Genomic DNA, 25,301 nt, shown 5'->3' with positions numbered 1-25,301 from the left:
TAGTCTTGATTACATCTGAATGAAAGGAAGACGCCCTTTGAGATCCAGCCTCAGCTGCTGACTTTACAAGAAAAACAAGGGATACTAATAACAAGCAATGTGTTGGGGGGGAAAATGCAAAGCAACTATGAAGCTTGACCTGGATGGGATGTCATCTCTCACCGAATAGATTTCCAGCAACATGGACTCTCATTGAAGAATTAAATGCTTCAGGACCAAACTGTATGAGGTTGCACCTTACTGAATCTGTCTGAGTTCAACCAGCCCCTCTTCTAAACTTCCTTTTTGTAAGGAGAGCAGTGTTGTCTGCACTGACTGGGGATGATTCTCCAGGGTTACAGAGTGGGGAGGAAGGCTGTGTCTCCCCTACTCCTATTTGGAAATGCCAGGAATTGAACCCAGGATCCAGTGGCATCTCTAGAGGGGTTTGGGCGGTGCAGGCTGCATTGGGAGACCAACAAAGGTGGGGGGTGACACTACTATTCGCCAAAATTTTTTAAATCATGTTATATCTCAATCATTGCAATTTCTGCAGACTGCAATGAAACAAACCGTGTTGAAGTATCTCTAGCTTATCAAAAGTTATAGCCAAAAAACCAGCAGGGGCTGGGCAACGGTACATCATTACACCTACTGCCAGGGGGTTGCCCTACCCACTGCGTAAGAGGAGGTTCATCAAAAAGGTGACGCACTGGCCTCCTGCACTGGGTGATGCAGACCCTGGTGACACCACTGCCGGGATCTTCTGTGTGCAAACTATGCTCTCTGCCACTGAGTTGCAGCCCCTTTGCATCGAGATGGGAAATGTAAAGGAGTAATTTGGATTAGAGACTGTGATGCTGGGGGAATCAACTCAGCCTTGCACTGTTTCCCAACTTAGATCACTCTCATAGCTGCTCTTAGCTGCCAAGCGGAGGTAATAGGCCACGTACCACAGACCTGATACAAAGTGTGTGTGTGTGGGGGTTGCTTTTAAATTAACTCCTACAAAAAAAATTAACACATTGTGCAATCCAAACTCGGATCTCCCTCATTCTCTCTAGTTTGACCCTTGAATAAACTTAGATAAATGAGAGATGTTTTGTTTGTTTCAAGATTTGTACCCCATCGTTTGTCAAACGATCTCCATGATGGTAGTCAGCAGATTAAAACAAGGCAAGAATTTAAATCCAAATTAACCCAGAGGACAGTAATCAGATGCAGAATAACAGCCATATAATAAGCTACACAATTACAATCTATTAAAAGTTTTAGCAAGCAAGGCAGCTTTTTATCTGGTGCCCGAAGGAAAGTCAAGAGATTACAAGGTGAGCGGTTTTACGGCGGATGCTCCATAGTGAAGGAGTCACTGTCGGGCCCTGCCAAGATACCCTTTGCAAAAGATGAGCTGCTGCTCTGAGAAGTGCCGGCCTGCGGAGGCTGATGGAAGCCTCCGCACCAGCTTCCCCCCAGCTCCTTGGTCGGTTTGGATGAGCCGACGCAAGGATGAAAGGTAGGTGTGGGGGGGCGGGGAGGAGGGAGGCGTTCCTGGGTGGGGTCAGGGAGGGCGATGAGTGTCCCTGGGGGTGGGTGGGTGGAGAGTGGGAGGTGGGGCTGGCACCTGGCAGTTATGCCAGATCCCAAGCCCCTTCCCCAGGGAGAATGGAGTGGCTTCAAGCCGCTCCGCTCTCCTCGGACTTGTGCCACCTCAGGAGCCATAGACGCCAGCAGCCCTTACCCAGGGGTAAGGGGGAAAGTTTCCCCTTACCTCTGGCTAAGCCGCTGCTGGCCACCATCCTGCGCTGGATACAGCGCAAGCCTCTTGGCTTGCCTGTTCCAGTGCAAGTTAGGATTGCACCACCGCCTCACTTCATTATATTTAAGAGGCATGGCTAGCAAGATTGATGCTAAGACAGCATCACATTTAAAAAATGAATTGCTTTTCAAAAGGTTGCAATAATGTATTCATGACTTTGTTTTAATGGAGTTTCTTTACCAGTTTTATCAGAAAGAAAGGTATACTTGACTCCACTGCATATCCTAGTTTTAGCTGAGCTTAGGAAAGGAGCTAGCAGCCCAATCCTACACTGGCTCACCAGTGGGATGGGCACATGTGTCTTTACAAATGTGCTGTAAAGCTTGTTGTGGCTGCACAGAGGCCAGTGTCTTCGGCGGAGAGGCCTCTGTCAGCATTGGCCTCTGTCAGCATTGGCCTCCACCGGCACTGGAGCTGCACCCACCAAGAGGGAAAAGTACAACCCAGGTGGCAAGGAGTTGGGGGAGAGCATAACAGGGAAGGGAGGGGCATTTGGGGGCAGGAAAAGGCAGGAGGGAGGGCGGTTCAGGCCTAGGAGGGAGCAGGAACGGCACAGGAAGCCTCCGCTGTATTCTGAGCCCCGTCCCAAGTCTGAAAGCCCTACATGGGGCTACTCATTTCTGCATTTGAGCTGGTCCAGATCTGAGTAGACCCATTTGGCAGACTGGGGCTCAACACAAGGTAAAGGAACTAATCTTCTCTTATCTCGAGGAGACATCTGGCTGCCTCCCTATCTCTGTTGGACACAGTGGCGGCCGTTTCTGCGCCACTGTACCAGTGTACCACTGTACCAGTGTACCACTGTAGCCTGGTGAGGCTGCTGAGCTGCAATCTTATATACACACTTTCTTTGCAGTAAGCCCCATTGAATGTAGCAGGAATTACTTCTGAGTAGACATGCTTAGGATTGGACTGTAAATCTCTCCTCTTTTTCCTGTTCAAATACTTGCTGATATGACTGATAGAAAAATAAATCAGGCTCTCCCTTCTCTTTTGGTTCTCGCTCTTAGCTTCAGGCCTCCTCCCAGGGTCAGTGCTGAAACTGACTGTGTGTGCATGCACGTGTGTGGGAGGGGTGACTGATTTTTCTTTCCATAACAATGGCTATCCCTGTGCGCAGCCTCTGGTAATGCTGACCTATGCCAACCCCTCATGTGGCTGACTGGAGGAGGCCATAGGAAGACAGAGAACGACTTCATGGTGCATTCGCTAGCTTAATAGCAGCTGTTGTGTGTTCATTCATTGGGACCCTGTTCTCATATTCATGGCAAGCTTGGGGGGTTCACACACCAGGGCACTGCCTTGTCATAGGCAAGCTGACACTTCAGTGGAACACTTGACCCTTAGGATTGGGTCATAGAGCATCAAGAGGGCAAGATGGGCACCACCTCCATCTAGAAATGCAAGGAGCCTTTTAACAAACTTCAGTCATTGCTTGGTTCAGTAAGAAAGGAAATGTCATCTCACTCCATGCGTAATTGACATCACATGGAATTCTTTAGTACAAGAGAGTGACAGCCAGTAGGTAAGAGTGCTTTCAGACAAGCTCGGCAAACTCCATACACTCCAGCTGTCCCTACCATACCATGAGATGATGTTCTGTCAAATTCCTGTTCTGAGCTTTGCCTAAAGAACTTATGCCCACTTTACACTAATTAGTTCCCCCGGCTTAATCACAGCTAGATCTAACAGACTACAATGACTACCACCGCACCCCAGTGCCAGCAAGAAGGAGACTAGTAGATGGCTTACCTGTAGGTCTGCAGGGTCCCTCCTCTCAGTTCTCCAAGCAGCAGTCTTTTCAGGTACAGTAGCACCACCTCAGCTCCCCACCACTCGGTAGTCTCTGTTGGATTAGTCCATTAGTCAGTGGACCAGTTCATTGTCAGTCCTCCAATCAGGGTGCCAGTTCATTATTTGTCCTCCAGTCTGTGAGTTGATATGCCAGGAGGTTGTTCATTTGCCAGTCCATGAGTTAGTGTGCCAGAAAGTCAGTTAACCAGGGAGTCAGTCCAATAAGTAGAGCAGTCCGTATGTCAACAGGCCAGTAGGTGAGTTAGCCAAAAAGTCAGTCTGTTTAGCCAGCAAATCTACTCTCCCTTCTCCACTCTCTCTCCTACTAAAACTCACAAACTCTCCTGCATCAGGTGCTGCTTATATCCCTGGGGACCTTGTTGCCTCTAGTGGCCGCAGCTGTGCAGCACATCCTCTGCTGAAATCGCAAATCTTAACCCTGTGTTCCCCAGATTCATCAGAGCTGATGAAGGACCACACTGCTGACACTACAACCTATCTCCTCACCATATCTTCCACAATTCCATTATAGATTAGTTGCAGCGATATTGAAAAGGGGGAAAATCTGTCTTTTAAAGTCCTACTGGATGATGTCCTTGGGCATCCCAGCCCCATTCAAGATCTTTGTGATGATATCCAAGTTGTCTATCTTCCCCCTAATGCCACCTCCCTCAACTCGCCAATGTGATTAGCACATTTAAAGCTTATTATCTCAAGAAGACTTTTGATACTGTAGTATTGAAGGCTGCTGACGATGTGAATGTGAAAGAGTTCCAGAAATTGTTTAACACTGGGGTCTTTGTCATGCTTGTCGGTGAGGCAAGGGAGGCAGTTGGCTGTTCATCTATGAATGGGGTTTGGAGAAAGCCCTGTCCATATCTACCATGTGACTCTCAAGGCTTTGGAGCTGAAGGAGACCTTATTGGCAACCAGAGACAACATTGTGAGTTTAGCTAAGAAAGCGGGTCTTGATAAGGTGGAGTAAGAAGATGTGCGGGAGTTATTAGACTCTCTCAGAGAAGAGCTTTTGCCCCAAGATTTGCTTGAGAAGAAGAAGGAGCCTAACAAGGCAGAGAGCAAAGAAGAGACTGATATCATTTGAACTCTGACAGCAAAACGGAGACTGAGACATTCAATTTAATCAAGAGTACTATGGCCAGTGGTTCTCAAACTTTTAGTAGCGGGACCCACTTTTTCGATTGAGAATCTGTTATGACCCACCAGAAGTGATGTCATGATCAGAAGGGCTGCAATCCTACCCATACTTACCTAGGAGTAAGTCCCATTGACTATCCTTGTTAAACGCATGTGCACAGTAGCCTGTGAAAAGTACGGATGTGTAACATTTCCCCAAATGTATCCCATGGTAGCATGAACTGTAATATATCTAAAATAAAATACATGTTGAAATGAATGGGGACCCACCTGAAACTGGCTCGCAACCCACCTAGTGGGTCCTGACCCACAGTTTGTGAAACACTGACTTAGGCTATTTTAGACGCAGACAATAAGTGCACACACACACACACACACACACACACACACACAGTCTTCAGACTGCCTCACTAACACAATCCTAGTCACTCAGGGCGCAATCCTAACCCCTTATGTCAGTGCTTTCCTGCACTGGCATAGCAGTGCCAATGGGACGTATGCTGCATCCTGCAGTTGGGTGTCACTCACGGAGGCCTCCTCAAAGTCAGGGAATGTTTGTTCCCTTACCTCAGAGCTGCATTGCCCTTAGGTCAGTGCTGGAAAGCACTGACATAAGGGGTTAGGATTGCGCCCTCAGTCTCATACAAACACATGTGCACACAGACAGACACAGAAACAAGCTCCAAAACAAAAGGCACACTTGAACTGAACTGACACCAAAGGACACACATCCAGTTATGATTTGTCTCAGTGGGAATATACTAAACAGTGTTAAATATATACTAAAATGCCTCTTAGGGCACATGAAGTGTGGCATTCCCTTTCTATTGAGTAAGTGTGGCCACTCTCTCCACTCTCCGTATCTTATCCTTCCTCCCACTCTGAGCAGTCTACACGGGGCTACTTGGACTTACACCAGCTAAATAGCTGGTGCAGATCCAAATAGCCCTATTGGGCAGGTTGGGGCATTAGTCAGGATAAAGGGAAAAATATCCCCTTACCCTAAGCCTCACGGAATACAGCGGAGGCCATGTGGCTCCGCTACACCAGCACAAGTTAGTCCTGGTCAGTCCCTATGCAAGAAATGTACTTTTGATTTTCACCAACTCTCATTGAGCAGCTCTTCATTAACCTCCTGCTTTCTACCTCCTCTAACTTTTCAACTCTCTGGCCCTAGGCAGGTTCTTCATTATTTGCATCCATCCAGAAAAAGAACCTCTTTTGTGCCACTTTACAGACCCACAGCAAACTGTTTCTCATCATCAGGACTAAAAAGGATTGTCACAATCATGAAGTCTACTCCAGTTTTTTGTCCCATAATGCATTGCTGTTCCCTGGCTCAGTACATCAGAGCCAAAACCCCAGCAATATGCAGGGAGCTTCTAGTGTACTGTAAATGTATTGTTAAGAGTAGTACTTTTTTCACAGTGTGGGCTTGTGTTGTCAAAAACACAAAAACACTATTGCTACTTCATGTAATGTGGGTTTTCTCATGTAACATTGCTTTCATCTGCCCTCAGCATTTGAGACAGATCGGGTATAACACTGTGATCCTATATGCACTTACATGGGATTAAATCCCATTTAATACAATGGGACTTACTTTTGAGTGGGTAGGTATAGAATTGTGCTGTCAGTCAAAGTAAGCACATGTAAGTGGATAAGAATAAGCTAAGGCGGTGTCAAAGGAAGGGAGAGTACTTTAGGGCCTGTCTGAAACTAGATTGCTGAATTTATTCTAATATTTAAATGTCCCCTCTCTCCTCTGGCTAGGAGAGATTCAAGGTGGCTTACAGTTTAAAGTAGAACAAAATTAAAACAATGACATGACCAACCCAAAAAAAAAGCCAGCAACCAGTTAGAAAAAGTAACAGGCTCAGTTAAGCCGCACAGGAATGTCTTTTAATATTTCTGCAAAAGCTAGCCAAAGTGAGGGCCACGCTGCCCTTCTGGCAGGGTTAAAAATAGTAGGAAGTGATCAAACAACTGTGTCTTTTTCTTATACATTTGTACATTCTTATGGTATACATTCTTATGGTACATTTCAACAGCTTCAACTGGCTCATCTTCAGCAGGGATTTCCACAGGGCAGATCCAACCACAGAGAAGGCCCTTGTGCTTGTTACTGACTGTCAGACAGGCATCCACAAATGATACCATGTGAAGTCAGAGGTGTAACAAGAGTGGATACGGAGGGCAGTGGTGTAGCTAAGGGAGTGCAGGGGGTAGCAATTGCACTGGGCAACAAGCTTTAGGGGGGCAACAACCTGAGCTTGACACTAGTGGCTAACATTGTGAAAACTTTGGTATTTTTGAGTAATACCATTGTGTTATATATCGTTTGATGTGGAATATAATGCAGAATGCAGTGAAATAAACCGGGTCAAAATATCTCTATTCTAGCAAAAGTTATAGCTGAATAACCAGAAAATAAAAACACAACTGCATTATGCAACTGGATTTCTTAACTCAAAACTGACCAATGAGACTGATTGTTCTGAGAGACAGTTAGGTGTTATTATGGTACAGCAGGGAACCAATAAAGTGATAATATGGGGTGGGAGTTTGGGGGGAGGTGGCTGAGCAAGTGGGTGGCAAGCGTATGGGAAGGAGATGGATTTTCCCCCATTTTCACTTTTTTAAAAGCCCAGGCGTGGCATCATTTCCAGGGCATCATTTCAAACTTGGCACCGGGCTACACGATCATTAGGTACACCACTGCCTGAGTGCACCTGCCCTGGGTGCTACGAAGGGGGTGCATGACTGCTGTGCACTGCTTCAGGTTCTCTCTGGAAGAAGAGGCACTGATGGTAGCAGGCAGGGCCTTTCCTCCTCCCCACCGTCGTTCCAGCTCCCTTCCAGCCCCTGGGAACACCCAGAAGTTTCCAATCTGTAGAGAAGCTGCCCCCTCACAGCCCCATGCCACCTCTTCTGGATGCACAGTCTCACCACATCCCACTTTCCTCTTCTCTTCTGAGAAGTACAGCGTTCGGCCTTTTGCAGCCAGCAACCGTGCAGAAGTGAAAGTTGGACTCTGAGTCAAAGGAAGAAACAGAGGGCACTGAGATACTTTCCTTTTGGTTCAGCAAGGCAACAGATCTGATATTGCTGGTGACAAAGACCACCGTTGCACATACCTATGCCCCCACTTTATCAGGAACTGTCCTGGATTTTTGGTACCATCTGAGATAAAGCACTGTTCAGGTTTTTGCCTTTGGAGAAGGTGTTTTGGAATACCTTTTTAAAATGTGGTCAGTGTGTACAGAGGTAAACAAGAGTTACTGTGGCTTCAGCCTTTTCTTAGGTATAAGAACAAGGCCTGTTGGATCAGAACAGGGAAGGGCCATCTGGTCCAGGCTCCTATTTCCTGATTTGGCCGAACAAATGCCTCTGGGAAAACCCACCTGCAGAGTGTGAACGCAATACCCTTCCTTCACTGCTCACCAATACACTACACAGCTGGTATTTGGAGGTATATGGCGTTTGAATATGGAGGATCTATATAGACAACTCTGATCCCAAACCTCCACTGCCTTGTGGCGACATCCAGTTGTGGAAAAGGCTTCAGGAGTCAACCTCGAGGCAAAATCCGGAGCCGGAGTCCCTGAGGCAGTTCATGGCTGAACACAGTCACGTTCTGGCAACTCCTGCGACACCGCTGGAACCAACTGTATTGGCTTCCACCTTTCCATTGGACCATTGCAGTGACGTGGAGAGGGGGGATTTGCTGCATGGGTTACAGTCTATCCTCCATACCTACTTTACCCAGGCTTCGCACACTGGAGAGGACACTCTGTTCCAGAACCACTATTCAGAGCGTGATACCATAGTCTTCTGAGACTGAAGGATGCTTACATGTAGACTTCATGACCCGTGACCATGGCTTAAGCTTGCCTCCTCCATCTTCATCTTGTCATCAGGATGGTCTAGTCATCAAGCTAGTGGCTATTACCACATGCTGTGGCAGAGAATTCAATAAATTAACTATAGTTCATGTGGAGAAAGACCTCCATTTGTCTTTCTTTAATCTACTGCCTTAATACAGTTGAGTGACCCTAAGTTCTAAAAATATGTTTATGCCCATCTATAGGGTCTTTTGGTCCTAAGAAAGACTCCCCTCCCAGCTACCTACATTCCAAGAGTTATAATATTTAGCATTTGTATACGGGGCTGGCCCAGCCATGAGGCCAGTTGCATTCCTTGCTTCAGAAATGATCTGGGGGAGATACTGGGCTGGTGGGAGGATGCCCTGCACTCTGTGCCCATTTTGCCACTTATTCCTATGTGTCCCATCCTCTTGCATGTTCAGAGAGGAGGGCTTGCCACCTCCTGCTCTTGCTTTCTCTCCAGCAGGGAGGATGCTGGAAGTGGACAGGTTCTGATTCCAAGATGCTCCCGGTTAAGCCTCTTTACCAAAATCAGTGGGGGAGGAGGAGCTGAACAGCGAAGATAGTGAGGTGTGTGCTAAGTGGTGATGGAGGGTGGTAGAATCTGGGGGGAGGGGACACACGTGGATAAGCTTGGCTGCCCCTGTCAGTATAATGCTTTTGGGTGTGCAAAGCATCTCATGAGTATTTTCTTGCTGGTATCTTTACAACAACCTTGGCAGGTAAGTATTGTTATCCCCATAATGCAGATGGGGAAGACTGAGGCTGAGAGGAAGTGGCTTATTCACAGGCCACCTAGTGGCTGAGGCAAGATTCAAACCACAGATATTTTGATTTGTTGTCACTGTCATAACTATTACACTATACCAGCCCTCTTAGTGAAAGTGTTCATGGTCTCTGTTTATGCCATTGGCAGTTGACTTCCAAACTAGAGACCTGCAATGGTTTGTATTAATGTAACAACCCATCTGAGCAGCAAATAGCTGTGGATGAAAAAGTGTGCCTTTGGGGGAATATTTAGTGGGGATGGCAAATGCACCTTTTCACACCAAAAGTGGTCCCCTCCAAACCTGTGGTACTACAACAACTGTGGATTCATGGTTAGTGTGTTGTCGGATTCACCATTTTGTCCTTGTTCATTGTTTGAAGTTTCTTTCAATATGCATTTGGAAATTTGATGTGAATTGAAGGGCATTTTAAAATGCTTGATAGATTCTCATCAGATTTGCCTTCTGCATCCATCATGGCAGTGTTTCTCAAACTGTGGGTCAGGACCCACTAGGTGGGTCGTGAGCCAATTTCAGGTGGGTCCCCATTTCAATATTTTATTTTTAATATAGTAGACTTGATGGTATCATGGTATGTAACTGCATTTGGGGAAATGTCACAGATCTGGACTTTTAACAGGCTACTATGAAGATGCTTTTAACATTGATAGTAAATGGGATTTACTCCTGGGTAAGTGTGGGTAGGTTTGCAGCCTAGAATTGTTAGAAATTTTTCCTGCTTGGTGATGTCACTTCCAGTCATGACGTCACTTCTGGTGGGTCCTGAAAGATTCTCATTCTAAAAAGTGGATCCCGGTGCTAAAGGAGTAAGAACCACTGCATCACAGCATGGGTACTGCTTGGTTGGGTAAGGGGGGGGGGTCTGCCTTCTACATGGGGGAAAGCAAAAAAAAGTGACTTTTCACTAATAATAATAATAATAATAATAATAATAATAATAATAATAATAATAATAATAATAATAATACAGGCATTTATATACCGCCTTTCTTGGTCGTCAGATTTCTCCTCAGACTTTAATCCAAGGCGGTTGACATAGGCAGGCTGTTCTAAATCCCCATAGGGATTTTTACAATTGAAGAAAGGTTCTATCTTTCAAGAACCGCACAACATTTCAGATGGAACTTTTATGGTCTGTTGTCACTTTCTGGCTTCCAGATTCCTCCCACGCAGGCTGACAAGCAGCTCCTTCATCTCTCCAAGAGCAGGTGGAATAACTTGGCTGGGCTTGTCAGCTGCTTCAAGGTCTCCCCATTCACGGTGCCGGTGGCCTCGAACTGGTGACCTGTGGATGTTATTTTCAGGCAAACAGAGGCTCAACCCTCTAGGCCAGACCTCCTGCCCAATAATAAAAATGGATTATTTTCAAATAATAATAGATGTGAATCTCACCCACTGAGGAAGTGTGAATAAAACATAGCATGCCAAGAGTGATCACCCCTGTGGTATAGTGTGAATGCAGATAAGGTAGGAGGTTTCCACCGCTGCCCACTAGGAACATGCAAAGTTGAGTAATACTGAATGGTCAATGTGGCCACCAATGACAAATAAAGAAGTTCTCAGGCCTGTTGGTTTCCTCAATTTGGGTAGCTCCTCATGGAGAGAAGCTGTCTGTCTCTCCCTCTACTCATAAAACCATTTGGGCCACCTGCTTGGAACCTGCTTCCAAGATACCTGCCTGAGACACTGCAGGCTAGAAGTCTAGATGCATGTCCAGTATGCGGACCTGGTGGATTGGAAGAGAAGCCATGGCAGGGTTGGGCAGCAGCGGCAGCAACAGCAGAATCCATGTCATATGGGCAGTGGCATCACTGAAGTTTGCATTACCTGATGAGGAAGGCAGGGTGTCACCCCCATGATGGACCTCCTCCCATGCAGTGGGTGGGGGCAACACCCTGGATGGTGGGTGTGGTGATGCATCATTGCTCCACCTCCGCTGGTTTTTTGGCTATAACTTTTGGTAGAATAGAGATATTTCAGCGTTGTTTTTTTCTCATTGCATTCTGCATGAAATGGTATTATTCAAAAATACCAAGTTATTAAAAATTTTGGCCAGTAGTGATGTCACCCCCCCTGTGCACGTCACACAGTGTGGCCTGCACCCCCCCTGCACCCCACTAGCAATGCACATGGGAAGTTTGTTTGTTGCACTTTCCATCCACTCCTTTCTATGCTTGTGCTCACTAACCAGAAAGCACAAATGGAGATCTGAAAGTGAAGATGAAACACAAACAGATGAAACCACCAGGGTTATTTTTGTGTTGTCATAGTGGATTTTGGCATGGATGGGTTGCGCTTAAGGAGACTTGCCACGCTGTCTGAGACCAAAGGGGACTCAGCATATAGTGTTGTTTTTTTTTTTCCTGTGGGTTTGCAATGTTGCAAAATCCACGGCTTTCTTACGTGGCAACAGGGGCAGCTAAATGGAGGAGATTGGCTTTTTCACTTCATGTTTCCCAGCTATGCTTATACAGGCACAACCTAGTGACAGTTGTAAAATGGAGAAGTTTGCTCAGCAGATCATGACTCAAGGAACGGTAATCTGTATAGTCAGCTCAGTTCTAATCTTGCTATACTGCAAGGCTGGACTGCCCTGTGACTCTGTAGACACATGCCGCCTGGTCCAGGAGGAGAAATTTCATGTCAGCTGGGTCTAGCGCTTGGTGACAGAGAAGGTCCTAAACCTGGCATCTCCAGTTAAAAGGATCTCCAATAGCAAGGCTGAGAAAGATCTTTACTGGAGCCTATGGAAAGTTGCTTTCATTCAGGTGGGTTCCAGAGCCTAAGAAGAGCACTTCTCTTGGACGCTGGGCAGGTGAAAAGAGAAATATAGCAGGTCTTCAGCAGAGGCACTCTGAGTTTAGGAATTTTGGGTTGGAGCCTTGGCCTTGGGTTGGAACAAAAGGCACCCACTCAGTCAGAGGTAGACAGCTGCTATCTCCTTCCTTTCAACCACTTTGTTTTGGTCTGGCTCTACTTGACCAAAATTTCATGACAATCCATGCTAGGGGAAGTGCAAAGTAGGTCTGTATGTTGTGCTTTGAATCAGGCTATTGTGGTTTGAATCAAGGAGATGAATAGAACCAGATCTTATATCCAGAAGCCAGTTCAGAGAGGTGGTGATTTTTGGAGGTGTGTGTGTGTTGGAACTGAATCCAAACCCAAAATCTTAGTTGCATTGATACTAAATTGTAATTGAACCCTTTCACACAAAATTTGGTCATTGGTTCAGTAATCAGGCATCTAGTTTGCGACGAAATGATAGTGTTTAGTGTTACTCCTTTATTCTTTTTGTTAAAAATTCTGTTATATCCCTTGCCAAATGAAATTAGCCATCATTTTATTCAAATCTTGAAAAAACACCTTTTTTTAATAAAATTGGGATTGTCTGAAATAAGAATAATATTCTTGGCAGCACATTTGACTTAACTGTTGCTATTCTACCCAACAATGATAAATTTAATCCATTCCATCTTTTTATGTCTTTCTTAATCTCCATCATTAACTTTAGATAATTATTTTCCATCAACTCACTACATTTATCTGATACAGTAATTCCCAAATATTTAACTTTCTTTGTGATATTAATACCAAATTCCTGTAGTTGCTGTTTCTCTTGTTTTCTCATATTTTTCACTAATATTTTCGTTTTATCATAATTTATCCTCAATCCTGCCATTTTACCGTATTCTGTCAGATTCTCTATCAAATATTTTAAAGACTGGGTTGGATTCTCCAAGATAAAAGTGAGATCGTCTGCATAAGCTTGAATTTTAAATTCTTCATTTTGGACCTTCACTCCCACAATTCTTTCATCTCTTCTTACTATATTGTTTAATATTTCCAGAGTTATAATAAACAGTAATGGAGATAGAGGGCATCCTTGTCTTGTTCCCTGCTGGATTTCTATCATTCTTGTTATGTCACCATTTATCTTTATTCTTGCCGTTTGTTTGGTATATATCTTCTCTATAACCCTTATAAACTTTGGCCCAAAGTTCATCTGGTACATTTGTTGAATCATAAAGTTCCAATTTACTCTATCAAATGCTTTATGCGCATCTACGAAAATTAATCCTAATTTTTTCTCTGAGTGTGCCTCAAAATATTCTATTATATTAATAATAACTCTCACATTATCTTTTAAGTGTCGTTTTGGCAAGAAGCCCGTTTGATCTTGGTGTATTATTTGCAGCAGAACTCTCTTTAATCTTCCAGCCAATATTGATGCAAAAACCTTGTAGTCTGTATTCAAAAGAGAAATTGGCCTATAATTTCTAATTTCTTTCTTTTCTGTTCCTTGTTTATGTATTAACGTAATTAAAGCTTCTGTCCATGAATCTGGAATATTTCCTGTTTCCCATATATCATTAACCAGATTCTTAAATGGTAATTGTATCGTCTCTTCAAATAATTTATAATATTCTGCTGGAATGGCATCTGGTCCGGGAGATTTCTGATTTTTCTGTCTTTTGATTGCTTCTGATAGTTCTTGCATGGAAATTTTTTGATCTAAAATTAGTTTCTGTTCTGATGTCAATTTTAGCATATTGTTTTTTAATAAATAATCCATTTGCAGGTCCGGATCTACATTATATTTCTTGTATAATTGTTGAAAAAAATTTTCAATAATAAGTTTAACTTCTGAGGATTTGTATTTCTCAATTCCATTTTCATCTATCAAACTATTTATAAAGTTCCTCTGTCGTTCTTTTTTCAGCCTGTGTGCCAGCCATCTTCCAGGTTTATTAGCGTTTTCAAAATAATTCTGTTTAATTAATCTTAATTTTCTCTCCATTTCTTCCGTTTGTATGATTCTGATCTCATGTTGAAGTTTCTGTATATTCGCAACTAATTCCTCTCTAGATGGATTTTCTTGGAACTAGAAATAAAGCTAGAATAAAGATGAAATTATTACAAGATGTGAAAGAACGAGCTGGTTTCGGAATGCCAAATTGGGAAATTTATTACTATGCAGCGGCATTAAATTGGATAAAGGATTGGGCAGAAGCCGAAAAATCTAGAGAGTTAAAATTAGAACTACACGATTTGCAGGTTGGTCCACATGCCTTTTTGATTTATGATAAAGCCAAATATCATAGTTACTTTAAACAACATCTGATAAGAAGAGCATTGTTGTTTGTCTGGGAACAAATCAGATATAAAGTTTACGAGAAGATTCCAAGATGGGTGAAACCGTTAGAAATTGATACTAGGCCAATGTGGTTGCGAGGTTCACAGAATAGGAGATATGATGAATTATTAGATGAGAAAGCAGTTATGTACTCAAAAGAGGTATTGTGGGAGAAAGGGATTGAACTGGATTGGTTGACGGAGTTACAGATTAAAACAAGATGGTTGAAAGATAAAAAAGAAGGAATCTACCCAGAGGAGACGGAATTTGATAAAATATTTTTATCAAATGAGCAAAATTATATCAGAAGGATGTATCAATATTTGTTGAGTATGGAAATGGTAGACGAATCGGTAAAAGAGGTAATGATTATATGGGCAAAAAATATTGGACATAATATAACAATGAATAATTGGGACCAGCTTTGGAAGAGAAATATGAAGATAATTAAGGCAGTAACAATGAAAGAAAACATATACAAAATGTTTTATAGATGGTACCTGTCTCCAGATAGATTAGCAAAAATGTATCCCGGCACATGCGATAAGTGTTGGAAATGCAAAGAGGTGAAAGGTTTTTTTTATCATATGTGGTGGCTTTGCCCTAAGGCCAAAAATTTTTGGCAAAAAATATATAGAACTATTCAAATTATTTTTAATTGTGAAATACATTTCCAACCAGAACTGTTTCTCTTGAGTATTTTTCCTGAAAGTTATAACAATGATCTTAAACATATTTTGTTGTATGCAATTACTGCAGCGAGATTGGTGTATGCTAGATTGTGGAAGAACCCTGATACTCCCACTGTAGAGATGTGGATTGAGAAATTATATGAGATGGTTGAAATAGATGTATTGACGGAAAGATTGGGAGATGGCGAAATAGAGAGAATACAGAAATTGTGGAAACCATTGTATGAGTGGTTAGATAAACAATAAGTTATTCAAGGATGATAGGTAGGGAAACATAAGAGTATCGGCTACAGTTCTGCGATTTCCTGGTGTTTTTTCCCTTGTGTATTACCCTGTACATATATGTTTGTGATTTTTCCTGTACCCATGTCTTAAAGTAAGTAAATAAAAAAAAAAAAAAAAATTCTGTTATATCTGAAGAACATTCTTTTGTTAAAATCTTTTAAAAATAAAATGACGTTTTAAAAAGGAACCTTTACTCCTCCCATTCAATTATTATTTTGCTGAAAACTGTTAAAAAATGGCTTATATGGACCAATAATAAATTTGTTTCATTTAATAGAATTACCTTGCAGACAAAAAAACTTTAAAAGTATTCTGCACAAAGTATATCAAAACTGTTTGAAAGGTTCTCAACCAGTTACCAAACCATTTTTTAAAAGTCAGTGTTCAAACTGAACATGAACCAGGGAGTGAACACAAAATCAATCAGAACCAGAGTGCCAACTTGATTTTTAATATTTTGGCTCCTTGCTTTGGATAAAGGTAGTTGTCTCATTCCCCATTTGGCATGAAAATGATTGATTTAATGGATGCAACTTTTGGAGCTCCAGGTAAAAACAGTTCAAGCATGATTGTAAACAGTCACTGACCTGCTCACCTGTGGCATGTCAAGAATTACCTTTAGGTAACCAGAGATGAGAAGTTTTGAGAGACTTGGAGTTTTTTTTTTCCTCCTATGTCACCAATGCCTAAGAAAGAACCATAGAAATGGACATCATTTCTGTGTAGTTTTGCTGCAGTTTCTTTCCAGTGATGGCTGCACTTTCAGATGCTATGGTGGTTGCAGAAATGGCTCAGAAATGTGTATCTGTATAGATTTCTTTGTATGATTTCTGTCTCCTGAGGTACACAGTTTTCCTAAAGTGAATACTTGCATAAAAGCAGCTTGTGTGAACCTGGTTGTGGACTTGGGGACAGCTCAGGGACAAGGAACAGGGGCTGCAAAGCTCTGATCCGACTGAAGAAATCAGTAGATTTTGCAACCAGACACAGATGGCAGGGCACCAAGCCTTGGTTGTGTTTCCTTGGCTACTGCTGCTGCTCAGTGTGATGGCTGCTGGTCCTTCGTGGCCTTAACTGGTGCTGACTCCCTGGCCTGAAAGTCTCTCCCCCCTGTTATTGCCTTTTGGGCTACTGTGAAGGGCACGCAATGCCCTTGAGCCAGGACATGTCCAATGTAGCCCATCATTTTTTGCTCCCATTGTGTTATGGCACCCACCATTGAAAATCATTTCACAGATCAACTGGCATGAGACAAAGACAGGGGGTGATGCCTGCCTGGCCGGCATTCAGCCTGATGGTAAAACAGAGAGGGAAACAATCTCCAAGGGCCCTGAACAGGGGGTCATGCCATTTGATGGTAGGGAGAGGGTGCACTGACTCTTTTTTAGTTACATGGAATAAGAAGTGTATAGAACAAAGAAGCCCTAAGCCGATGATCCTGTTTACAGCCACTGACATCAAGTGATGAGAAACGGTGACCAAAAGCATTGTTTTAATTCTTCTTTCCCAAGAAGTGAGGAGGTATGGGCAACCTTTCCAGAGTCAGGTACTCTCCTACTCCAGAGCTGCTCATCTGCTGAGTCTAGCACCAACCACAGAACTAGTGACTGGAAAGCTCCGCAGTGGTTAGTCTTGTCCCCAAAGCCCCACAGAGTGGAGTGCGTATGCTGTAGAATGCTAGGCTGCTGTTTCCTGTGCTTAACTTTTTTAATAAGAGCTACTAGAAATTCACACTCTAAGCCATGTGAGAATGAACTTAGTGACTCAGTGGTGGAGGAACAGCACTCTTCACATGTTCAGTGGTGCCATCTGATTTCCTAGTACACATGCTTCAAAGGCTACCCCTTGGCACTGATAACAGATTCTGGTGCTAAGTCCTCCTGCTGATTCAATTTTTATGTATTGGCTCTCCTCCTGCGCCTTTGACAGCACCTTGATGTATGGAAATTTAGCAACTGAAGCCCGTTCATGTCATATGGCTTCTGGCATCTATGGGCCCAGCTCCTTATAAAGATGCAAAAGGAGAGCTAATACAAAAAAAAAAAAAAACTGAGTCAGCAGGAGGATATAGCTACTGAATCTCTTGTCAGTGCCTGCCAAGGAGGTTGTCTTTGAAACATGTGAAGGAATAAGACAGCACCACTGAACATGTACAGAGTGTGGTCTTCCACCATTGAGTCATTACGCCAGCTCTCACACTAGAAGGAGAGCCAGTGAAAAGAGAGGCTGGCCAAAGCGGCGTCGCTAGGGAATTGCGGGGGTGTGAGCCACACCGGGTGGCACCCACAGGGGGGGGGTGACACCACTAGTGGCCAAAATTTTTTCAATCTTGGTATTTTTGAATAATACCTTCATTTTATATATCATTCAATGCGTAATTACATGCAGAATGCAATGAAATAAACCACATTAAAATATCTGTATTCTCTCAAACATTGTAGCCAAAAAAAACCAGTGGGAGTGGAGTGATGGTGCATCACCATGCCCACCACTCAGGGTGTTGCCACGCCCACTGCATGGGAGGAGGTCCATCGTTGAAGTGACGTTCTGGCCTCCTGCACTACGTGACACAAACCCTAGTGACTCCACTGGCTGGCCACCTTCAGTCTAGAAAAGAGGTGCCTGAGGGGGGACATGATTGAGACATACAAAACTATGCAGTGGTTGGATAATGTGGATAGAGAGATGCTCTTTTCCCTCTCACACAACACCAGAACCAGGGGACTTTCACTAAAATTGAGTGTTGGGAGAGCTAGGACAGACAAAAGAAAATATTTCTTTACTCGGCGTGTAGTTGGTCTGTGGAACTCCTTGCCACAGGCTGTGGTGATGGCATCGGGCTTAGACACTTTTAAAAAGGGATTGGACAAAGTTCTGGAGGAAAAATCCATCACGGGTTACAAACCATGATGTGTATGTGCAACCTCCTGATTTTAGAAATGGGCTATATCAGAATGCCAAATGCAAGGGAGGGCACCAGGATGCAGGTCTCTTACTTTCTTGTGTGCTCCCTGGGGCATTTGGTGGGCTGCTGTGAGATACAGGAAGCTGGACTAGATGGGCCTATGGCCTGATCCAGCGGAGCTCTTCTTATGTTCTTAAGTTGAAATTCAGCCCTGGTGGTCCCACAGTACAGACAAATGCATTTACTCAATGAGGGGAAAAAATAATGGCAAACAATATCTCTTCTATCCCTCCATCAAGAATAGAGAGGGAGAAAAGAAGAGGTGATCCCGGACTAACCATTGCTCAAAGGAATTTGTGGCTCAGCAGTGAACTTGGGTAACATAGGCCCAATACTGGGCAAGATCCAACATGTCTTAGTCTGCAATCCTTTGCATGCTTTCCTGAGAGTAAGCCAATGGCACTTCTGAGTAGACAAGCACCGGATTGTGATCTTACTGTCATATCAAATAAGGATGCATGGATGCTCTTTCTGGTAACCTCAGTTTTGCCACAACTTCAGGGTGAATCCAAGACCCATGTGCCCCGTGGAAGTCTGCCCTCCTTCTACTCTCTGGATTCAAAAAAGAAAGAAGGGAATGAAATGGATCAGGAAGTATGGAGGAGAGTCTCCAATTTGTCTCTGCCATGCTTCCTCTTTCATGCTATTGCCCTCTTCCTTTTCAAATCCAGGGGGCAGGAGTAGGAGTGGAGAAGGAGGGGAAAGCAGAGGTTGGCATTCTACTGGGTAAGGAAGTGGCATTTGCAGCAGAACAACCTGGACCAGGTTTCTGGGAAACATGTGTCCCCTTCCCCCCTATTTCCCCAACTTTTTTTGTTCACTTCATGCATAACTGTGGAACACTGTAGACTGCATGAACAGCCTTGCTTGTAAGATCCTCTTAAGATGCATACTTGTGTGTGTGTGTTTGAGACAGAGAGATTCTTTGGAGTCTCTTGAAATACATGTTCCTTCTGTCTGAAGGTGCTGTTCAGAAACAGATGTGTTCTACTGTTTAGTATCTGACTCACAACTGTGCCTTTCTCTTTCTGTTTTTGTCTGCTAGATACTTGTTCTTATCAAGAAAGAATCATGAAGCAACTGCACTGACCTGACTTGCCACCTGGGTGAGTGCCAAAGTAATGGATGGGTAGGAACAGCATCTTGCATATCACTGCTCATTGAAAACAAAAGCAAAACAACAGGAATGAATCTCTTTCCAAAACTAGGTGGGGAAAGAACCAGTACTGAGACTCCAGGATAGGGCTGGCCCATCCATGAGACCAACTGAAGCTGTTGCATCAGGCAGCAGATTGATGGTGTGGGGTACCTATCCCTGTTTGCCCACTTGCCTCCACTGCTCCTCTTCCTCCTTCCACTTTCTGGATGGGACGCAGAAAAGGAAGTGTGGAGGGGAGAAATGCTGAGCTGGAACATTGGAGAGTAGATGGAGCAGAGGCTGGCACATCATCTGGTAAAGGGCATGCCACATCAGGAAACTGAAAACACCCCTGTTCCAGAAGAGCCAGCACCATGGTGTGATTGGAGCCTGCAACCTTGACTTTTTCAAGTGTAAATAACCATCGTGTCTGGCCATTGCAAGGGGGACTTGAACCCTTCCCCCCCCCCATAGTCTTAGTTATAATTTGAGCCCTACATGACTGCTTTTGAAAAATCAGCCTTACAGCCCGATCACACAGTAGGCATCGTGTCCAGGCTGGCAGTTTGCTGCTAAGTGTCTAGCAAGTGCCTCAGCCTGACTGTGCTCATTGCTTACCCCAACAATCTCTCATAGCCACTTTCCCCCCACAATGTAACCGGAACCTCAGGTAGGTAGGGAAGCAGCTAAAGGGAAGCAGAGGCAAAAGTTCAGCAGAGGGGAGGATAAAGCACAACTTCTACTTCCACCTACTTCTCTGTTGCAAATGTGGCTTCATTGCAGCTATATGGTGAACACTCAAGTTTCCACTAAATGCGGCAACTTGGTCTACAGAGGTCTACCGCCTTGATATGTCCTTCTGGCCTCGGAAAATGGATTTGTGGGGGCAGCTCCAGCATGCTTGCTGGATCTGAACTTTTCTAACAATGGTGCTTCTCCAAGCTAAGAGGCATTTGCAGGCTGCTGGGTTTTAATATAAAACACTTCCCTTTTTTATTTCAAGCCATTTCCCCACCAAAGCTTCCATTCACGCCTCCCACGTAGTGCTGCATCTTTCAAGCCTAGATTGATGGTTATGCCTAACATATTCCCACCCTCTTGCCAGAGTCCTTCAAGCAAACCTGCAGTCCTGATATGCTTTCACTAGACTTAGATGGAGGTGAATGTAGGGGAGGGGGGCTGGTGAGATCAATGGGGGTGGGGTGGGGTTAAAAGAGCATGGGCTGAAAGAAGCCTGCCAAACAAGATGTCAGAATCAACTCAGGACTTTCTGGCATGAGAAGTAGCATGCCAAATGCTGCCCCCCTTCCTTGGAGATGTTCCAGCCTCTATTCCTCCCACTCTGAAAAGGATTGAGGGGGTTGGAATCAAAGAGGAAGTGTGGCAGAGGGGAGAGTGACAAGCAGAGGCATCACCTGGTGCAACAGCTCATTGTGTCACCCCCATGATGGACCTCCTTCTGTACCAGATTGTACAGAATAAATTACAATATCATACACAGAACCTAAATGCAGTGGCATCACTAGGGGTGGTATAAACCCCATTAACTTTAAACTTTAAACATAGAACAATGCAGGTCACCCAACAAATCAATACCCAACAAAAAACAAGTGGCCAACTTGATGACACTCACACAACTGAATAAGAGTTCTGGTGTTCACTCTGATCCATGGAAATGAGAGCTGACTCATACTAGCACCTTGTGGGTCCCCTTGTGTATCATTAAAGCATCTCATTGTTTCTTAGAACAATCAATCCCAGTGGTTAGTTTTGAGTTAAGAAAATCCACTTTTTGTTACATAAGGCAGTTGTGTTTTCCTTTTCTGATTATTTGGTCATAACATTTGATATGACCAAATGGGGGAAAAGGGAAAAAGGGAAAGAGGGGGGACCCGGGAAACTATAGGCCGGTCAGCCTAACATCCATACCGGGTAAGATGGTGGAATGCCTCATCAAAGATAGGATCTCAAAACACATAGACGAACAGGCCTTGCTGAGGGAGAGTCAGCATGGCTTCTGTAAGGGTAAGTCTTGCCTCACAAACCTTATAGAATTCTTTGAAAAGGTCAACAGGCATGTGGATGCGGGAGAACCCGTGGACATTATATATCTGGACTTTCAGAAGGCGTTTGACACGGTCCCTCACCAAAGGCTACTGAAAAAACTCCACAGTCAGGGAATTAGAGGACAGGTCCTCTCGTGGATTGAGAACTGGTTGGAGGCCAGGAAGCAGAGAGTGGGTGTCAATGGGCAATTTTCACAATGGAGAGAGGTGAAAAGCGGTGTGCCCCAAGGATCTGTCCTGGGACCGGTGCTTTTCAACCTCTTCATAAATGACCTGGAGACAGGGTTGAGCAGTGAAGTGGCTAAGTTTGCAGATGACACCAAACTTTTCCGAGTGGTAAAGACCAGAAGTGATTGTGAGGAGCTCCAGAAGGATCTCTCCAGACTGGCAGAATGGGCAGCAAAATGGCAGATGCGCTTCAATGTCAGTAAGTGTAAAGTCATGCACATTGGGGCAAAAAATCAAAACTTCACATATAGGCTGATGGGTTCTGAGCTGTCTGTGACAGATCAGGAGAGAGATCTTGGGGTGGTCGATGAAAGTGTCGACCCAATGTGCGGCGGCAGTGAAGAAGGCCAATTCTATGCTTGGGATAATTAGGAAGGGTATTGAGAACAAAACGGCTAGTATTATAATGCCGTTGTACAAATCTATGGTAAGGCCACACCTGGAGTATTGTGTCCAATTCTGGTCGCCGCATCTCAAAAAAGACGTAGTGAAAATGGAAAAGGTGCAAAAGAGAGTGACTAAGATGATTACGGGGCTGGGGCACCTTCCTTATGAGGAAAGGCTACGGCGTTTGGGCCTCTTCAGCCTAGAAAAGAGGCGCTTGAGGGGGGACATGATTGAGACATACAAAATTATGCAGGGGATGGACAGAGTGGATAGGGAGATGCTCTTAACACTCTCACATAACACCAGAACCAGGGGACATCCACTAAAATTGAGTGTTGGGCGGGTTAGGACAGACAAAAGAAAATATTTCTTTACTCAGCGTGTGGTCAGTCTGTGGAACTCCTTGCCACAGAATGTGGTGCTGGCGTCTAGCCTAGATGCCTTTAAAAGGGGATTGGACAAGTTTCTGGAGTCCAAAAATCCATTACGGGGTACAAGCCATGATGTGTATGCGCAACCTCCTGATTTTAGAAATGGGTTATGTCAGAATGCCAGATGTAGGGGAGGGCACCAGGATGAGGTCTCTTGTTATCTGGTGTGCTCCCTGGGGCATTTGGTGGGCCGCTGTGAGATACAGGAAGCTGGACTAGATGGGCCTATGGCCTGATCCAGTGGGGCTGTTCTTATGTTCTTATGTTCTTATGATAGAATAGAGATATTTAAATGTGATTTGTTTCATTGCATTCTGCATCGGACAATATACAACATGATGGTATTATTCAAAAATACCAACATTTCACAATTTTGGCCAGTAGTGGTGTCACCACCACCCCTTAAAGTGCTTCACCCAGTGCAGTCTGCATCCCCACACTCCCCTAGCGATGCCATTGTTGACAGGCTATAGCGTTGCAGTCCTCTTCTGCTTTGTTCTCCCCTTCCTTTCCAATCCAGGGTTAAAAGAGGAGTCAGACTCAGCAGTGGAGTTGGCTGCCAATCTTCTACCTGAGACAACTGCTTTAGTTGACTTCATAGATAGGCTGGCCCCCAAAACCAGCCCATTTTGGTTTTGAAGAACCTCTCTGATGACTAATGGAAATGGTTGAAATTGTCTTTTGGCATGCGTTAAGCACCTGCATCTTCTCAGTGGTCTAAGAAGGTCTATGGCTGTTCTGCCTTGTGTTTAAAGAAACTTTCTGTATTTGTCATTTTTATTAGTTTCTAAAAAGCATTTCCCCCCTTCTGAATCTTTAGGATGCAACAAGCATAAAATAAATACAGCAAAAGTTTCCCCCCTGTTGTTTGTCAGACTTCTTTCTTATCCGCCCCCCCCATTTTTTTACTTTTTTATTACATTTATGTTCCACCATTCCTCTGAAACACCCAAGGTGGCATACAAGGCTCTCATCCTCTTTGTTTATCCCCCCCCATCCTGTGAGGTAGGTGGGGCTCAGAGACAGACCAATTAACTCTAGGATGACTAATGAATGTCATGGCTAAACAAGGATTTGAACCCAGGTTTACCTAGTCCTCATTGCACAGCTCACCCAAAGGTGTTACAAGAAGCCCTGGCACCTGGGTATGATATTGTGATGTCACTTCCGGGTTCTCCCCAGAAGAGGAGGCACTGGCATGAAGCTACCAGTGCCTCTTCCTCCAGGAAGAACCCAGAAGTGACTGTCTTGCACATTGTGCCCCCCTTGGTGTAGTGCCCAGGGTAGATGCCCCTCTGGCTCCACTCTAGTTACACCTCTGACCTCACTACTGTGTCACACTGATTCTCAATATCTGTTGTCCCTCCACCACCAAAATATGTGGAACAATCTGTAATACACTTCAGAGCACTTGGAACAATAGATTGACCAAGAAACCACAAAATCCCTGTTTATTTTTTATGCTTTATTTTTTGCCGTCTCTACTCTGGGCACAGAGCTGAATGCCCTCAAAATCAGCAGTTTCTTCATTGGAACACAGCTGGAGGGATTGTCACATTTGTGCATGTCAAAGCCACAAAACGGCTGCTGGGTGCAGAGGCCATCGTGAGGTCACAGGTTATAAGACAGGGACAAGGCATCTCTTTGGCTAGTTAGAAAAGAGCTGCTACATCCTGCACACACATACTCAGCAACCATAAATATAGGACCGGTTTTCCCCTGTGTGGATCCTGGACCTTGTTTGCTCTTCCCTTATGAGTCTGACTATCCTGTGAGATCATCACAGATTGCACAGTTGCAGGTACCATCATCTAGACCAGGGGTGCCCAAACCCCAGTCCTGGGGCCACTTGCAGCCTTCGAGGACTCCCAATCCGGCCGTCAGGGAGCCCCCAGTCTCCAATGAGCCTCTGGCCCTCCAGAGACCTGCTAGAGCCCATGCTGGCCTGATGCAACTGCTCTCAGCATGATGGTGAACTGTTCAACCTCTCACATGAACTGTGGGACGAGTGCTCCCTCCACTGTTTGCTATTTCACAACTGTGATGCAGCAGCGGCAGCAAAGGAAAGACTGGCCTTGCTTTGTGCAACACCTTTTATATACGTATCTTGAGCTATTGCAAGACCTTCATTCGTTCATATAAGTTCCATCTAATATATTCATTTATGTAAATTTATTCAAATTTGAAATGTAAATTATTTTCCCGGCCCCTGACACAGTGTCAGAGAGATGATGTGGCCTCCTGCCAAAAACTTTGGACACCCCTGATCTTGACATTCAATAGATGGCAATTTCCAACACAGCTTTTTCTGTAGTGGCACCTGGCCTATGGAACATACTTCCACATGGGAGTGCCCAGCCTTTTTGTGTCAGCTGGCCTTCAGTTGATCCTTCTACTTCCCAACTCTTAGCTGGACTGTGCTGCTGATTAACTTGCTGATTAAATGCTTGTTTGATCATACGGTATTTTTATTTTTCTGTTTATTTCTTGTGTGTGTAGCTATAGTTATTTAAATACGGTTGGAGAGATCTCAGACAAGCCTTCCTGCTTGCCGAT

The 25,301-nt window shown here is 44.3% G+C and overlaps 1 protein-coding gene across 2 annotated transcripts in view; it reads left to right on the top strand.

The window, feature by feature from the left end:
- The window catches only part of FGR (FGR proto-oncogene, Src family tyrosine kinase), an 83,729-nt gene that overhangs the window by 29,150 nt on the left and 29,278 nt on the right, over positions 1-25,301 (top strand). For both annotated transcript variants that reach the window (XM_066639076.1, XM_066639075.1), the window contains exon 2: positions 19,541-19,601. The gene's annotated coding sequence lies outside the window, so the exon portion shown is untranslated. The remainder of the gene's footprint in view (positions 1-19,540; positions 19,602-25,301) is intronic.

Source organism: Tiliqua scincoides, chromosome 10 (assembly GCF_035046505.1).
Source record: "Tiliqua scincoides isolate rTilSci1 chromosome 10, rTilSci1.hap2, whole genome shotgun sequence".
In the NCBI taxonomy this organism is placed as follows: Eukaryota; Metazoa; Chordata; class Lepidosauria; order Squamata; family Scincidae; genus Tiliqua; species Tiliqua scincoides.
The sequence above is the reverse complement of the archived record's forward strand: the minus strand, read 5'-3'. Positions and strand labels throughout refer to the sequence as shown.